The sequence below is a fragment of the Nothobranchius furzeri genome, unplaced genomic scaffold (assembly GCF_043380555.1).
Source record: "Nothobranchius furzeri strain GRZ-AD unplaced genomic scaffold, NfurGRZ-RIMD1 Scf105, whole genome shotgun sequence".
Taxonomy (NCBI): Eukaryota; Metazoa; Chordata; class Actinopteri; order Cyprinodontiformes; family Nothobranchiidae; genus Nothobranchius; species Nothobranchius furzeri.
In genome coordinates this window covers 52,501-67,500 of record NW_027223121.1, presented here as the reverse complement: position 1 = coordinate 67,500, position 15,000 = coordinate 52,501, and positions in this window count along the sequence as shown.

Genomic DNA, 15,000 nt, shown 5'->3' with positions numbered 1-15,000 from the left:
CAGCCAGCCTCCAGCAGCCAGCCTCCAGCTGGTGATGGCGGGGTGGAGGAGCAGCAGCAGACAGCCTCCAGCAGCCAGCCAGCCTCCAGGAGCTGATGGCGGTGTGTGGGAGCAGCAGCCAGCCTCCAGCGTTCAGCCAGCATCCATCAGCTGATGGCGGTGTGAAGGAGCTGCAGCCAGCCTCCAGCAGGTCATGGTGGGGTGGAGGAGCAGCAGCCAGCCTCCAGCAGCTGATGGCGGGTTGCAGGAGCTGCAGCCAGCCTCCAGCAAATGATGGCGGGGTGCAGGAGCTGCAGGCAGCCTCCAGCAGCTGATGGCGGGGTGCAGGAGCAGCAGGCAGCCTCCAGCTGCTGATGACGGGGTGCAGGAGCTGCAACCAGCCTCCAGCTGGTGATGGTGGGGTGGAGGAGCTGCAGCCAGCCTCGAACAGCTGATGGCAGGGTGCAGGAGCAGCAGCCAGCCTCCAGCAGCTGATGGCGGGGCGCAGGAGCTGCAGGCAGCCTCCAGCAGCTGATGGCGGGGTGCAGGAGCAGCAGCCAGCCTCCAGCTGGTGATGGCGGGGTGAAGGAGCTGCAGCCAGCCACCAGCAGCTGATGGCGGGGTGAAGGAGCTGCAGCCAGCCACCAGCAGCTGATGGCGGGGTGGAGGAGCTGCAGCCAGCGTCCAGCAGCTGATGGTTGGGTGGTGGAGGAGCAGCAGCCAGCCTCCAGCAGCTGATGGCGGGGTGCAGGAGCAGCAGCCAGCGTCCAGCAGCTGATGGTTGGGTGGAGGAGCAGCAGCCAGCCTCCAGCAGCTGCTGGCGGGGTGCAGGAGCAGCAGCCAGCCTCCAGCAGCTGATGGCGGGGTGCAGGAGCTGCAGGCAGCCTCCAGCAGCTGATGGCGGTGTGCAGGAGCTGCAGCCAGCCTCCAGCAGCTGATGGCGGGGTGCAGGGGCTGCAGGCAGCCTCCAGCAGCTGATGGCGGGGTGCAGGAGCTGCAACCAGCCTCCAGCTGGTGATGGCGGGGTGGAGGAGCAGCAGCCAGCCTCCAGCAGCCAGCCTCCAGCTGCTGATGGCGGGGTGGAGGAACAGAAGCCTCCAGCAGCTGATGGCAGGGTGCAGGAGCAGCAGCCAGCCTCCAGCTGGTGATGGCGGGGTGGAGGAGCTGAAACCTGGGTCGGACCTGGTCTGCAGCAGGGCCCATTACCACTCAGAAGCTGATGGCAGTGTGTGTTTAGGTCCCTGCGGGGTGGATGAGCTGAAACCTGGGTCAGACTTGGTGTGCAGCAGGGCTCAGCACCCTCCAGAAGCCGATGACAGTGTGTCTTTAACTCCCTGCCTGGTGGGAGAGCTGAAAGCTGGGTCGGACCTGGTCTTTAGCAGAGCTCAGCAGCCTCCAGAAGCTGATGGCAGTGTGTGTTTCATCCCCTGCGGGGTGGGAGAGCTGAAACGTGGGTCGGACCTGGTCTGCAGCAGGGCCCATCACCATCCAGAAGCTGACGGCGGTGTGTGTTTAAGTCCCTGCGGGGTGGGAGAGCCATAACCTGGGTCGGACCTGGTCTGCAGCAGAGCTCAGCAGCCTCCAGAACCTGATGGCAGTGTGTCTTTAATCCACTGCGGGGTGCAGGAGCTGAAACCTGGGTCGGACCTGGTCTGCAGCAGGGCTCAGCAGCCAGCAGAAGGTGACGGCAGTGTGTGTTTAGTTCCCTGCGGGGTGCAGGAGCTGAAACCTGGGTCGGACCTGGTCTGCAGCAGAGCTCAGCAGCCAGCAGAAGGTGATGGCAGTGTGTGTTTAAGTCCCTGCCTGGTGGGAGAGCTGAAACCTGGGTCGGACCTGGTCTATAGAAGAGCTCAGCAGCCTCCAGAAGCTGATGGCAGTGTGTGTGTTTTGGTCCCTGCGGGGTGCAGGAGCAGGAACCCGGGTCGGACCTGGTCTATAGCGGAGCTCAGCAGCCTCCAGCAGCTGATGGCAGTGTGTGTTTAATTCCCTGCCTGGTGGGAGAGCTGTAACCCGGGTCGGACTTGGTCTGCAGCAGGGCCCATCACCATCCAGAAGCTGATGGCAGTGTGTCTTTAATTCCCTGCGGGGTGGAGGAGCAGAAACCTGGGTCGGACCTGGTCTATAGCAGAGCTCAGCAGCCTCCAGAAGCTGATGGCAGTGTGTGTTCAAGTCCCTGCGGGGTGGGAGAGCTGAAACCTGGGTCGGACCTGGTCTATAGAAGAGCTCAGCAGCCTCCAGCAGCTGATGGCAGTGTGTGTTTAAGTCCCTGCGGGGTGGGAGAGCTATATCCCGGGTCGGACCTGGTCTATAGCAGAGCTCAGCAGCCTCCAGCAGCTGATGGCAGTGTGTGTTTAAGTCCCTGCGGGGTGGGAGAGCTGAAACCTCGGTCGGACCTGGTCTATGGCAGAGCTCAGCAGCCTCCAGAAGCTGATGGCAGCGTGCCTCTAAGTCCCTGCCTGGTGGGAGAGCTGAAACCTGGGTCGGACATGGTCTGCAGCAGGGCTCGGCAGCCTCCAGCAGCTGATGGCAGTGTGTCTTTAAGTCCCTGCCTGGTGGGAGAGCTGAAACCTGGGTCGGACCTGGTCTATAGCAGAGCTCAGCAGCCTCCAGCAGCTGATGGCAGTGTGTGTTTAAGTCCCTGCCTGGTGTGAGAGCTGAAACCTGGGTCGGACCTGGTCTATAGAAGAGCTCAGCAGCCTCCAGCAGCTGATGGCAGTGTGTCTTTAAGTCACTGCCTGGTGGGAGAGCTGAAACCTGGGTCGGACCTGGTCTATAGTAGAGCTCAGCAGCCTCCAGCAGCTGATTGCAGTGTGTGTTTAAGTCCCTGCCTGGTGGGAGAGCTGATATCCGGGTCGGACCTGGTCCACAGCAGGGCCCATCACCCTCCAGAAGCTGGTGGCAGTGTGTGTTTAAGTCCCTGCGGGGTGCAGGAGCAGAAACCTGGGTGGGACCTGGTCTGCAGCAGAGCTCGGCAGCCTCCAGCAGCTGATGGCAGTGAGTGTTTAAGTCCCTGCGGGGTGGGAGAGCTATATCCCGGGTCAGACCTGGTCTAAAGCAGGGCCCATCACCCTCCAGAAGCTGGTGGCAGTGTGTGTTTAAGTCCCTGCGGGGTGGAGGAGCAGAAACCTGGGTCGGACCCGGTCTACAGCAGAGCTCAGCAGCCCCCAGAAGCTGATGGCAGTGTGTGTGTGTGTGTGTGTGTTTAAGTCTCTGCCTGGTTGGAGAGCCGATACCTGGGTCGGACCTGGTCTGCAGCAGGGCTCAGCAGCCTCCAGAAGCTGATGGCAGTGTGTCTTTCATTCCCTGCGGGGTGCAGGAGCAGAAACCTGGGTCGGACCTGGTCTATAGCGGAGCTCAGCAGCCTCCAGCAGCTGATGGCAGTGTGTGTGTTAAAGACCCTGCGGGGTGGGAGAGCTGAAACCTGGGTCGGACCTGGTCTGCAGCAGGGCTCAGCAGCCCCCAGAAGCTGATGGCTGTGTGTGTTTAAGTCCCTGCGGGGTGGGAGAGCTGAAACCTGGGTCGGACCTGGCCCGCAGCAGGGCCCATCACCCTCCAGAAGCTGATGGCGGTGTGGGTTTAAGTCCCTGCGGGGTTGAGGAGCTGAAACCTGGGTCGGACCTGGTCTGCAGCAGGGCCCATCACCATCCAGAAGCTGATGGCTGTGTGTGTTTAAGTCCCAGGGGGGTGGGAGAGCCATAACCTGGGTCGGACCTGGTCTGCAGCAGGGCTCAGCAGCCTCCAGTTGCAGATGGCAGTGTGTGTTTAGTTCCCTGCGGGGTGCAGGAGCTGAAACCTGGGTCGGACCTGGTCTATAGCAGAGCTCAGCAGCCTCCAGAAGCTGATGGCAGTGTGTCTTCAATTCCCTGCGGGGTGCAGGAGCTGATACCTGGGTCGGACCTGGTCTGCAGCAGGGCCCATCACCATCCAGACGCTGATGGCAGTGTGTGTTTAAGTCCTAGTGGGCTGCAGGAGCTGAAACCTGGGTCGGACCTGCTCTATAGTAGAGCTCAGCAGCCTCCAGAAGCTGATGGCAGTGTGTCTTTAAGTCCCTGCGGGGTGGGATAGCTGAAACCTGGGTCGGACCTGGTCTGCAGCAGGGCCCATCACCATCCAGACGCTGATGGCAGTGTGTGTTTAAGTCCTAGTGGGCTGCAGGAGCTGAAACCTGGGTCGGACCTGCTCTATAGTAGAGCTCAGCAGCCTCCAGAAGCTGATGGCAGTGTGTCTTTAAGTCCCTGCGGGGTGGGATAGCTGAAACCTGGGTCGGACCTGGTCTGCAGCAGGGCCCATCACCCTCCAGAAGCTGTTGGCAGTGTGTCTTCCATTCCTAGTGGGGCAGGGGAGCAAAGACCTGGGCAGAGGAGCGCCTGTCTGCATCCGATCCGGCCCCTCAGCAGCCCGCCGTGAGCCTTAGAGAACCCCCCCCCCCCCCCAGCGGGCTCCAGGAACCGGGCCCTGCGTCGGACCCAGCTCAGTAAGGCCCTCCCTCGGGCCCTGCAGCAGGTGGCCCCGTCTATGCAGTCGAAAACCCCGCGAAAATCGGTGTAGAAACGCCCGAGAGGCGTGGTGCGGTTCCCCCGGCCGGTACCGGGTCCGGACCGGTCCGGAAGTCCACCCAGAACACTGCCTGGGGCTTCTGGGCGGCTCCCCAGGCGCAGGCAGTCGAAAACCGCGTGAAAATCGGTTCAGAATTGACAAAACGGCGACCTCGTCGCTCCAAAAACTAAGTCCAAACTAAGCCTTTCGCTTATCGCTTAACGCTTAAGGCGGTCGGCCTTATGGCCAGTAAATGAAAAGTGCCTGCGCCCCTGGAGGTTTTGGAAGGTGCGAGCGATGACCATGCTCGGGTTAGTAGGTGAGGCCATCGGAAAACCAGCGTGAGTTGGCGGGTTTGGGTGGCAATCTATTCCAGGCAGAGTCGACTATCTCTGGGCATCAATTTTGGGATTTTTCCGGCTCTGGTTCTGGGAGAAACGCAGGGGCAAAGTGCACGAGCCGCGGCCGATTTTGGTGGCCTGTCCCTGGGCACAAAGTCTGAGGAGTGTGGGCCTGGTTCTCCGAAAAATACCAGTCTGCTGGAGCTCACTCCCATGGCTCCAGGGGGCACGGCACACCCCCCGGTAGCCGACCAAAGTGCTCTACTCGGGCCAGACTCGGACCCACGACCCGGGGTGAGAACCACAACTACTGGTCATCCTTTTGACCTCCAGGGGGCGCGGCAGAGCCTCCCCAGTCCGACGCAAGTGCCCCACTTGGGCCATACTCAGACCCACGGCCCGGGGCGAGAACCACAACTACTGGTCATCCTTTAGACCTCCAGGGGGCCCGGCACAGCCTCCCTAGACCGACACAAGTGCTCCACTTGGGCTGTACTCTGACCCAAGTCCCGGTGCGAGAACCACAACTACTGGTCATCCTTTAGACCTCCAGGGGGCCCGGCACAGCCTCCCTAGGCCGACACAAGTGCTCCACTTGGGCTATACTCTGACCCAAGTCCCGGGGCGAGAACCACAACTACTGGTCATCCTTTTGACCTCATGGTCATCCTTTAGATCTCCAGGGGGCCCGGCACAGCCTCCCTAGGCCGACACAAGTGCTCCACTTGGGCTATACTCTGACCCAAGTCCCGGGGCGAGAACCACAACTACTGGTCATCCTTTAGACCTCCAGGGGGCACGGCACACCCCCCGGTAGCCGACCAAAGTGCTCTACTCGGGCCAGACTCGGACCCACGACCCGGGGTGAGAACCACAACTACTGGTCATCCTTTAGACCTCCAGGGGGCCCGGCACAGCCTCCCTAGTCCGACACAAGTGCTCCACTTGGGCTATACTCTGACCCAAGTCCCGGGGCGAGAACCACAACTACTGGTCATCCTTTAGACCTCCAGGGGGACCGGCACAGCCTCCCTAGACCGACACAAGTGCACCACTTGGGCCATACTCTGACCCAAGTCCCGGGGCGAGAACCACAACTACTGGTCATCCTTTTGACCTCATGGTCATCCTTTAGACCTCAAGGGGGCACGGCAGAGCCTCCCTAGTCCGACACAAGTGTCCCACTTGGGCTATACTATGACCCAAGTCCCGGGGCGAGAACCACAACTACTGGTCATCCTTTAGACCTCAAGGGGGCACGGCAGAGCCTCCCTAGTCCGACACAAGTGTCCCACTTGGGCCATACTCAGACCCACGGCCCGGGGCGAGAACCACAACTACTGGTCATCCTTTAGACCTCCAGGGGGCCCGGCACAGCCTCCCTAGTCCGACGCAAGTGCTCCACTTGGGCTGTACTCTGACCCAAGTCCCGGGGCGAGAACCACAACTAATGGTCATCCTTTAGACCTCCAGGGGGCACGGCACAGCCTCCCTAGTCCGACACAAGTGCTCCACTTGGGCTATACTCTGACCCAAGTCCCGGGGCGAGAACCACAACTACTGGTCATCCTTTAGACCTCCAGGGGGCACGGCAGAGCCTCCCTAGTCCGACACAAGTGTCCCACTTGGGCTATTCTCTGACCCAAGTCCCGGGGCGAGAACCACAACTACTGGTCATCCTTTAGACCTCCAGGGGGCACGACACAGCCTCCCTAGTCCGACCCAAGTGCTCCACTTGGGCTATACTATGACCCAAGTCCCGGGGCGAGAACCACAACTACTGGTCATCCTTTAGACCTCCAGGGGGCACGGCACAGCCTCCCTAGTCCGACACAAGTGCTCCACTTGGGCTATACTCTGACCCAAGTCCCGGGGCGAGAACCACAACTACTGGTCATCCTTTAGACCTCCAGGGGGCACGGCACAGCCTCCCTAGTCCGACACAAGTGCTCCACTTGGGCTATACTCTGACCCAAGTCCCGGGGCGAGAACCACAACTACTGGTCATCCTTTAGACCTCCAGGGGGCACGGCACAGCCTCCCTAGTCCGACACAAGTGCTCCACTTGGGCTATACTCTGACCCAAGTCCCGGGGCGAGAACCACAACTACTGGTCATCCTTTAGACCTCCAGGGGGCACGGCACAGCCTCCCTAGTCCGACACAAGTGCTCCACTTGGGCTATACTCTGACCCAAGTCCCGGGGCGAGAACCACAACTACTGGTCATCCTTTTGACCTCATGGTCATCCTTTAGACCTCCAGGGGGCCCGGCACAGCCTCCCTAGGCCGACACAAGTGCTCCACTTGGGCTATACTCTGACCCAAGTCCCGGGGCGAGAACCACAACTACTGGTCATCCTTTAGACCTCCAGGGGGCACGGCACAGCCTCCCTAGTCCGACACAAGTGCTCCACTTGGGCTATACTCTGACCCAAGTCCCGGGGCGAGAACCACAACTACTGGTCATCCTTTTGACCTCATGGTCATCCTTTAGACCTCCAGGGGGCCCGGCACAGCCTCCCTAGACCGACACAAGTGCTCCACTTGGGCTGTACTCTGACCCAAGTCCCGGTGCGAGAACCACAACTACTGGTCATCCTTTAGACCTCCAGGGGGCCCGGCACAGCCTCCCTAGGCCGACACAAGTGCTCCACTTGGGCTATACTCTGACCCAAGTCCCGGGGCGAGAACCACAACTACTGGTCATCCTTTTGACCTCATGGTCATCCTTTAGATCTCCAGGGGGCCCGGCACAGCCTCCCTAGGCCGACACAAGTGCTCCACTTGGGCTATACTCTGACCCAAGTCCCGGGGCGAGAACCACAACTACTGGTCATCCTTTAGACCTCCAGGGGGCACGGCACACCCCCCGGTAGCCGACCAAAGTGCTCTACTCGGGCCAGACTCGGACCCACGACCCGGGGTGAGAACCACAACTACTGGTCATCCTTTAGACCTCCAGGGGGCCCGGCACAGCCTCCCTAGTCCGACACAAGTGCTCCACTTGGGCTATACTCTGACCCAAGTCCCGGGGCGAGAACCACAACTACTGGTCATCCTTTAGACCTCCAGGGGGACCGGCACAGCCTCCCTAGACCGACACAAGTGCACCACTTGGGCCATACTCTGACCCAAGTCCCGGGGCGAGAACCACAACTACTGGTCATCCTTTTGACCTCATGGTCATCCTTTAGACCTCAAGGGGGCACGGCAGAGCCTCCCTAGTCCGACACAAGTGTCCCACTTGGGCTATACTATGACCCAAGTCCCGGGGCGAGAACCACAACTACTGGTCATCCTTTAGACCTCAAGGGGGCACGGCAGAGCCTCCCTAGTCCGACACAAGTGTCCCACTTGGGCCATACTCAGACCCACGGCCCGGGGCGAGAACCACAACTACTGGTCATCCTTTAGACCTCCAGGGGGCCCGGCACAGCCTCCCTAGTCCGACGCAAGTGCTCCACTTGGGCTGTACTCTGACCCAAGTCCCGGGGCGAGAACCACAACTAATGGTCATCCTTTAGACCTCCAGGGGGCACGGCACAGCCTCCCTAGTCCGACACAAGTGCTCCACTTGGGCTATACTCTGACCCAAGTCCCGGGGCGAGAACCACAACTACTGGTCATCCTTTAGACCTCCAGGGGGCACGGCAGAGCCTCCCTAGTCCGACACAAGTGTCCCACTTGGGCTATTCTCTGACCCAAGTCCCGGGGCGAGAACCACAACTACTGGTCATCCTTTAGACCTCCAGGGGGCACGACACAGCCTCCCTAGTCCGACCCAAGTGCTCCACTTGGGCTATACTATGACCCAAGTCCCGGGGCGAGAACCACAACTACTGGTCATCCTTTAGACCTCCAGGGGGCACGGCACAGCCTCCCTAGTCCGACACAAGTGCTCCACTTGGGCTATACTCTGACCCAAGTCCCGGGGCGAGAACCACAACTACTGGTCATCCTTTAGACCTCCAGGGGGCACGGCACAGCCTCCCTAGTCCGACACAAGTGCTCCACTTGGGCTATACTCTGACCCAAGTCCCGGGGCGAGAACCACAACTACTGGTCATCCTTTTGACCTCATGGTCATCCTTTAGACCTCCAGGGGGCCCGGCACAGCCTCCCTAGGCCGACACAAGTGCTCCACTTGGGCTATACTCTGACCCAAGTCCCGGGGCGAGAACCACAACTACTGGTCATCCTTTAGACCTCCAGGGGGCACGGCACAGCCTCCCTAGTCCGACACAAGTGCTCCACTTGGGCTATACTCTGACCCAAGTCCCGGGGCGAGAACCACAACTACTGGTCATCCTTTTGACCTCATGGTCATCCTTTAGACCTCCAGGGGGCCCGGCACAGCCTCCCTAGACCGACACAAGTGCCCCACTTGGGCCGTACTCAGACCCACGGCCCGGTGCGAGAACCACAACTACTGGTCATCCTTTAGACCTCCAGGGGGCCCGGCACAGCCTCCCTAGGCCGACACAAGTGCTCCACTTGGGCTATACTCTGACCCAAGTCCCGGTGCGAGAACCACAACTACTGGTCATCCTTTAGACCTCCAGGGGGCCCGGCACAGCCTCCCTAGGCCGACACAAGTGCTCCACTTGGGCTATACTCTGACCCAAGTCCCGGGGCGAGAACCACAACTACTGGTCATCCTTTTGACCTCATGGTCATCCTTTAGATCTCCAGGGGGCCCGGCACAGCCTCCCTAGGCCGACACAAGTGCTCCACTTGGGCTATACTCTGACCCAAGTCCCGGGGCGAGAACCACAACTACTGGTCATCCTTTAGACCTCCAGGGGGCACGGCACACCCCCCGGTAGCCGACCAAAGTGCTCTACTCGGGCCAGACTCGGACCCACGACCCGGGGTGAGAACCACAACTACTGGTCATCCTTTAGACCTCCAGGGGGCCCGGCACAGCCTCCCTAGTCCGACACAAGTGCTCCACTTGGGCTATACTCTGACCCAAGTCCCGGGGCGAGAACCACAACTACTGGTCATCCTTTAGACCTCCAGGGGGACCGGCACAGCCTCCCTAGACCGACACAAGTGCACCACTTGGACCATACTCTGACCCAAGTCCCGGGGCGAGAACCACAACTACTGGTCATCCTTTTGACCTCATGGTCATCCTTTAGACCTCAAGGGGGCACGGCAGAGCCTCCCTAGTCCGACACAAGTGTCCCACTTGGGCTATACTATGACCCAAGTCCCGGGGCGAGAACCACAACTACTGGTCATCCTTTAGACCTCAAGGGGGCACGGCAGAGCCTCCCTAGTCCGACACAAGTGTCCCACTTGGGCCATACTCAGACCCACGGCCCGGGGCGAGAACCACAACTACTGGTCATCCTTTAGACCTCCAGGGGGCCCGGCACAGCCTCCCTAGTCCGACGCAAGTGCTCCACTTGGGCTGTACTCTGACCCAAGTCCCGGGGCGAGAACCACAACTAATGGTCATCCTTTAGACCTCCAGGGGGCACGGCACAGCCTCCCTAGTCCGACACAAGTGCTCCACTTGGGCTATACTCTGACCCAAGTCCCGGGGCGAGAACCACAACTACTGGTCATCCTTTAGACCTCCAGGGGGCACGGCAGAGCCTCCCTAGTCCGACACAAGTGTCCCACTTGGGCTATTCTCTGACCCAAGTCCCGGGGCGAGAACCACAACTACTGGTCATCCTTTAGACCTCCAGGGGGCACGACACAGCCTCCCTAGTCCGACCCAAGTGCTCCACTTGGGCTATACTATGACCCAAGTCCCGGGGCGAGAACCACAACTACTGGTCATCCTTTAGACCTCCAGGGGGCACGGCACAGCCTCCCTAGTCCGACACAAGTGCTCCACTTGGGCTATACTCTGACCCAAGTCCCGGGGCGAGAACCACAACTACTGGTCATCCTTTAGACCTCCAGGGGGCACGGCACAGCCTCCCTAGTCCGACACAAGTGCTCCACTTGGGCTATACTCTGACCCAAGTCCCGGGGCGAGAACCACAACTACTGGTCATCCTTTTGACCTCATGGTCATCCTTTAGACCTCCAGGGGGCCCGGCACAGCCTCCCTAGGCCGACACAAGTGCTCCACTTGGGCTATACTCTGACCCAAGTCCCGGGGCGAGAACCACAACTACTGGTCATCCTTTAGACCTCCAGGGGGCACGGCACAGCCTCCCTAGTCCGACACAAGTGCTCCACTTGGGCTATACTCTGACCCAAGTCCCGGGGCGAGAACCACAACTACTGGTCATCCTTTTGACCTCATGGTCATCCTTTAGACCTCCAGGGGGCCCGGCACAGCCTCCCTAGACCGACACAAGTGCTCCACTTGGGCTGTACTCTGACCCAAGTCCCGGTGCGAGAACCACAACTACTGGTCATCCTTTAGACCTCCAGGGGGCCCGGCACAGCCTCCCTAGGCCGACACAAGTGCTCCACTTGGGCTATACTCTGACCCAAGTCCCGGGGCGAGAACCACAACTACTGGTCATCCTTTTGACCTCATGGTCATCCTTTAGATCTCCAGGGGGCCCGGCACAGCCTCCCTAGGCCGACACAAGTGCTCCACTTGGGCTATACTCTGACCCAAGTCCCGGGGCGAGAACCACAACTACTGGTCATCCTTTAGACCTCCAGGGGGCACGGCACACCCCCCGGTAGCCGACCAAAGTGCTCTACTCGGGCCAGACTCGGACCCACGACCCGGGGTGAGAACCACAACTACTGGTCATCCTTTAGACCTCCAGGGGGCCCGGCACAGCCTCCCTAGTCCGACACAAGTGCTCCACTTGGGCTATACTCTGACCCAAGTCCCGGGGCGAGAACCACAACTACTGGTCATCCTTTAGACCTCCAGGGGGACCGGCACAGCCTCCCTAGACCGACACAAGTGCACCACTTGGGCCATACTCTGACCCAAGTCCCGGGGCGAGAACCACAACTACTGGTCATCCTTTTGACCTCATGGTCATCCTTTAGACCTCAAGGGGGCACGGCAGAGCCTCCCTAGTCCGACACAAGTGTCCCACTTGGGCTATACTATGACCCAAGTCCCGGGGCGAGAACCACAACTACTGGTCATCCTTTAGACCTCAAGGGGGCACGGCAGAGCCTCCCTAGTCCGACACAAGTGTCCCACTTGGGCCATACTCAGACCCACGGCCCGGGGCGAGAACCACAACTACTGGTCATCCTTTAGACCTCCAGGGGGCCCGGCACAGCCTCCCTAGTCCGACGCAAGTGCTCCACTTGGGCTGTACTCTGACCCAAGTCCCGGGGCGAGAACCACAACTAATGGTCATCCTTTAGACCTCCAGGGGGCACGGCACAGCCTCCCTAGTCCGACACAAGTGCTCCACTTGGGCTATACTCTGACCCAAGTCCCGGGGCGAGAACCACAACTACTGGTCATCCTTTAGACCTCCAGGGGGCACGGCAGAGCCTCCCTAGTCCGACACAAGTGTCCCACTTGGGCTATTCTCTGACCCAAGTCCCGGGGCGAGAACCACAACTACTGGTCATCCTTTAGACCTCCAGGGGGCACGACACAGCCTCCCTAGTCCGACCCAAGTGCTCCACTTGGGCTATACTATGACCCAAGTCCCGGGGCGAGAACCACAACTACTGGTCATCCTTTAGACCTCCAGGGGGCACGGCACAGCCTCCCTAGTCCGACACAAGTGCTCCACTTGGGCTATACTCTGACCCAAGTCCCGGGGCGAGAACCACAACTACTGGTCATCCTTTAGACCTCCAGGGGGCACGGCACAGCCTCCCTAGTCCGACACAAGTGCTCCACTTGGGCTATACTCTGACCCAAGTCCCGGGGCGAGAACCACAACTACTGGTCATCCTTTTGACCTCATGGTCATCCTTTAGACCTCCAGGGGGCCCGGCACAGCCTCCCTAGGCCGACACAAGTGCTCCACTTGGGCTATACTCTGACCCAAGTCCCGGGGCGAGAACCACAACTACTGGTCATCCTTTAGACCTCCAGGGGGCACGGCACAGCCTCCCTAGTCCGACACAAGTGCTCCACTTGGGCTATACTCTGACCCAAGTCCCGGGGCGAGAACCACAACTACTGGTCATCCTTTTGACCTCATGGTCATCCTTTAGACCTCCAGGGGGCCCGGCACAGCCTCCCTAGACCGACACAAGTGCTCCACTTGGGCTGTACTCTGACCCAAGTCCCGGTGCGAGAACCACAACTACTGGTCATCCTTTAGACCTCCAGGGGGCCCGGCACAGCCTCCCTAGGCCGACACAAGTGCTCCACTTGGGCTATACTCTGACCCAAGTCCCGGGGCGAGAACCACAACTACTGGTCATCCTTTTGACCTCATGGTCATCCTTTAGATCTCCAGGGGGCCCGGCACAGCCTCCCTAGGCCGACACAAGTGCTCCACTTGGGCTATACTCTGACCCAAGTCCCGGGGCGAGAACCACAACTACTGGTCATCCTTTAGACCTCCAGGGGGCACGGCACACCCCCCGGTAGCCGACCAAAGTGCTCTACTCGGGCCAGACTCGGACCCACGACCCGGGGTGAGAACCACAACTACTGGTCATCCTTTAGACCTCCAGGGGGCCCGGCACAGCCTCCCTAGTCCGACACAAGTGCTCCACTTGGGCTATACTCTGACCCAAGTCCCGGGGCGAGAACCACAACTACTGGTCATCCTTTAGACCTCCAGGGGGACCGGCACAGCCTCCCTAGACCGACACAAGTGCACCACTTGGGCCATACTCTGACCCAAGTCCCGGGGCGAGAACCACAACTACTGGTCATCCTTTTGACCTCATGGTCATCCTTTAGACCTCAAGGGGGCACGGCAGAGCCTCCCTAGTCCGACACAAGTGTCCCACTTGGGCTATACTATGACCCAAGTCCCGGGGCGAGAACCACAACTACTGGTCATCCTTTAGACCTCAAGGGGGCACGGCAGAGCCTCCCTAGTCCGACACAAGTGTCCCACTTGGGCCATACTCAGACCCACGGCCCGGGGCGAGAACCACAACTACTGGTCATCCTTTAGACCTCCAGGGGGCCCGGCACAGCCTCCCTAGTCCGACGCAAGTGCTCCACTTGGGCTGTACTCTGACCCAAGTCCCGGGGCGAGAACCACAACTAATGGTCATCCTTTAGACCTCCAGGGGGCACGGCACAGCCTCCCTAGTCCGACACAAGTGCTCCACTTGGGCTATACTCTGACCCAAGTCCCGGGGCGAGAACCACAACTACTGGTCATCCTTTAGACCTCCAGGGGGCACGGCAGAGCCTCCCTAGTCCGACACAAGTGTCCCACTTGGGCTATTCTCTGACCCAAGTCCCGGGGCGAGAACCACAACTACTGGTCATCCTTTAGACCTCCAGGGGGCACGACACAGCCTCCCTAGTCCGACCCAAGTGCTCCACTTGGGCTATACTATGACCCAAGTCCCGGGGCGAGAACCACAACTACTGGTCATCCTTTAGACCTCCAGGGGGCACGGCACAGCCTCCCTAGTCCGACACAAGTGCTCCACTTGGGCTATACTCTGACCCAAGTCCCGGGGCGAGAACCACAACTACTGGTCATCCTTTAGACCTCCAGGGGGCACGGCACAGCCTCCCTAGTCCGACACAAGTGCTCCACTTGGGCTATACTCTGACCCAAGTCCCGGGGCGAGAACCACAACTACTGGTCATCCTTTTGACCTCATGGTCATCCTTTAGACCTCCAGGGGGCCCGGCACAGCCTCCCTAGGCCGACACAAGTGCTCCACTTGGGCTATACTCTGACCCAAGTCCCGGGGCGAGAACCACAACTACTGGTCATCCTTTAGACCTCCAGGGGGCACGGCACAGCCTCCCTAGTCCGACACAAGTGCTCCACTTCGGCTGTACTCTGACCCAAGTCCCGGGGCGAGAACCACAACTAATGGTCATCCTTTAGACCTCCATGGCAACAGGGGGATGTCAGACCCCAGCTCATCCCAGGTTGATGCCTCAATAGTAGCTTAGGGTCACGGCAGTCCCACCGTGATCCACCCTCTTGTCCTCTCTCCACAGGATGACCAGAGTGTCGTGTTTATTTTCAAAGTGTCCTCGTAGGATGACCATGAGTGCAGGAAAATTTTCAAAGTCCCTCTGTC